Source organism: Podarcis cretensis (genome assembly GCF_951804945.1).
Source record: "Podarcis cretensis genome assembly, chromosome: 8".
NCBI classification, from domain to species: domain Eukaryota; kingdom Metazoa; phylum Chordata; class Lepidosauria; order Squamata; family Lacertidae; genus Podarcis; species Podarcis cretensis.
The window spans coordinates 7,919,534-7,922,412 of NC_137177.1; the positions used below are offsets into that span (position 1 = coordinate 7,919,534).

The 2,879-nt window shown below is 43.9% G+C and overlaps 1 long non-coding RNA gene across 1 annotated transcript; it reads right to left on the reverse strand.

Moving 5' to 3' along the window:
- Nucleotides 1-378: 378 nt before the first annotated feature.
- Nucleotides 379-1,355, reverse strand: LOC307223439. Its single transcript, XR_013842087.1, has 2 exons — nucleotides 645-1,355; nucleotides 379-500 (listed from the first exon to the last, which is right to left on the reverse strand). It is a non-coding gene; the product is annotated as an uncharacterized lncRNA (long non-coding RNA).
- Between the last annotated feature and the right edge of the window lie 1,524 nt (nucleotides 1,356-2,879).

Below are 2,879 nucleotides of genomic sequence, written 5' to 3' on the forward strand. Positions count from 1 at the left end.
TTTTTATATTTTGAACCACCGATGGAGGATGGTATACAAATAATAAATAATGTATATGTTATGTACTGAGTTGAATAGGTTCCAAAATGAGCAGTCTGATTGGTCCTAGAACAATAGGATTCAGAAAGCAGCGGTCTGATTGGTCCTAGAACAATAGGATCCAGAATGCAGCAGTCTGATTGGTCTACAGGAGCCACCCAATCCAGCTCCAGGTGGAAGTGAATCCGCAACCTGATTGGCCTACAGGAGAATTCCGGAATTAGCCAATCACGTTGGGCCCATTGTGTAAATAATGTATTTAAAGCCGACATTCTGGGGGAACTCCCATTCCTCCTCACCACTATGAGTTGAATAAAGAGCATGAAATCCACTCTCGACTCCGGGTATATTTCAGTATAATAAATAATAAAATTTGGAAGGGAATGCCACATGGCCAGCAGAGAAATAATGGAGGCACGGGAAGTTCCCTGTCCACAACAAACAACAGGGTGGATGAATGCCTAGACCAGTGTTTCCCAACCTTGGTTCTCGAGCTGTTTTTGGACTACAACTCCCATCATCCCTAGCTAGCAAGACCAGTGGTCAGGGATCATGGGAACTGTAGTCCAAAAACAGCTGGACACCCAAGGTTGGGAAACACTGGCCTAGACTACGCAGAAGAGGATCCACAAACATGAATGTGCCTTAAATTCAACAACAACTCCGCATGAACTGGTGTGAGCGGCAGCAGGCGCCATTTTGATTTGTCACCACCTCAGGCCCCCAAACGGCTTTCACAGGCCTTGAGTTGAACGACGCGCCATTCCAGCCCCTGAGTTTCTTCACTGGCCATCTTTCCCCCACTGTTGTTGTTGTTGTTGTCGTCACCATCAGATCCTTTCACGTCCATTAAAAGCGCCGCTTTGTCAACTCCTGCCAGACCATCGGCTTCTTTCAGCTCCTGTCAGGCCCCGGCCATCTTTCCGCACTTGGCGGCCCTCCTGCTCCCGTCTCTCAGCATCTGGGCAGCTGAGGAGGCATGGCCGGGCTCCCGTCAGCCGGGATCAGATTCCTGTCAGAATTGGCGAAGGTTTCGGGCCTCTTCACCTGACGCCCGCCTCCCAAAGCCCTTTTATCTTCGCTACTACTGGCACAAAATGGAGGGCGGCGATTCCGCCACAGCGCCTAGTGCTGTCTTATTGTGCATTGAGTCTCTCTCTCTCTCATGTCGTGTGGGAGCCATTTGGCAAACAAGGCAGAACCCGCTGGGGCTAAGATAGGGTGGCCATATTTCCAAAAGTGAAAATCCAGACACAAAAGTTGTTGAGCTAATAAAAATTCGTTTCTGAGGTATTTCTGAGGAAATTCGCAAACAAACCAACCCCGATATGCGGCTTTTTCTCTTTTTTTTCAAAATCGCAAAAAAATAAAGTATATACAGTTTTTGAGCTATATTTTTAAGGAAATTTGAAGAGAGAAAAAAAACCCACTTTCGATATGTGCTACCATACACCTGGATTTTCCTGGACATTTTAACCGATTTCTGAAACTTCTGCCCGGATGTTATTTTTGGCGGACAAATCCTGGCTACGTCCAGGAAATTAAGGGTGTATGGCAGGCCTATCGTTCAAGTGCCACGTTAACGATGGCCCTTTTGTGGAGCAAATCATTTTTATTTCCAACTTATTCTAGGAGGCCTCAACAGGACATTCAGTAACTGGGTGTCAGCTCTTGGGCTTAAAGGCCTCATAAGTTATTCTTATTTTATTCTTATTTATTCAATCTGTATACTGTCCTATACCTGTAGATCTCAGGCCGGTTCATAAAAGCACACAGGGTTGTGTTTTTCCCCCTTTTTCTTTCCTTTCGCCTTGTTTCAGAGTACCAGCATCTTGCCTGCACTTCAACATGGGGGACAAAAAAACCCAAGAAACGTCCCCTAGGTCTGGCCAGAAACTCCCCTAATTTGACGTCAGTTTCTCATGACACAACAGCTTCCATGTTGCGCTGCCTCAAGCAGCTTGCGCTGGCAGGTTTGCTTCTTTTTCCCCCTGCCACCCTAAACCCTTTTGTTTCACTTTGGTGCCTTGGGCCACAGAAAATGCCATACATTCAAAGCACAATGGTACTATTTTTTTTTTTTAATAATTTTTTTATTAATTTCCAAATTTTTTAACATAAACAAAAACAACATAAAAACAAACACAAAAAATCATATTTTCTTAACCTTATTTCCATAACCCTCTTTTCCCGGACTTCCCCATACCTTTCCCTTTTTGCATCCTTAATTTTAAACCATTATTCAGCAACCCTTCTTAACCAATTAAATGTAAATTCATTCTCTTTTTCAATTCCACCCTAAAATTAAACACAATTTTCCGCTGCAATTCTACGTCTTCTTTTCCCTCAGCATTTTAGCACTCCTCAATTTTATAATAGTTCTTAAGATACATCTTAAATTTCTTCCAATCTTCTTCCACAGTCTCTTTCTCTTGGTTGCGGATTCTGCCGGTCATTTCTGCCAGTCCCATAAAGTCGATCACTTTCGCCTGCCATTCCTCCAGCGTGGGTAGCTCTTGTGTCTTCCAATACTTTGCTAGAAGAATCCTTGCTGCCGTAGTAGCGTACAAAAAGAAATTCTTATCCTTCTTCGGCACCAACTGGCCGACCATACCCAAGAGAGATGCCTCTGGTTTCTTGTTAAAGGTGCACTTAAGCACTTTCTTAATTTCATTATAAATCATTTCCCAGAAGGCCTTAATCTTTGGGCAGGTCCACCAAAGGTGGAAAAAGGTACCTTCAGTCTCTTTACATCACAATGGTACTATTTTAAATCAGTGGTGGCTTCACCCAAATATTTATGGGAACTGTGGTTCGTTAAGGGTGCTGAGAGTTGAACA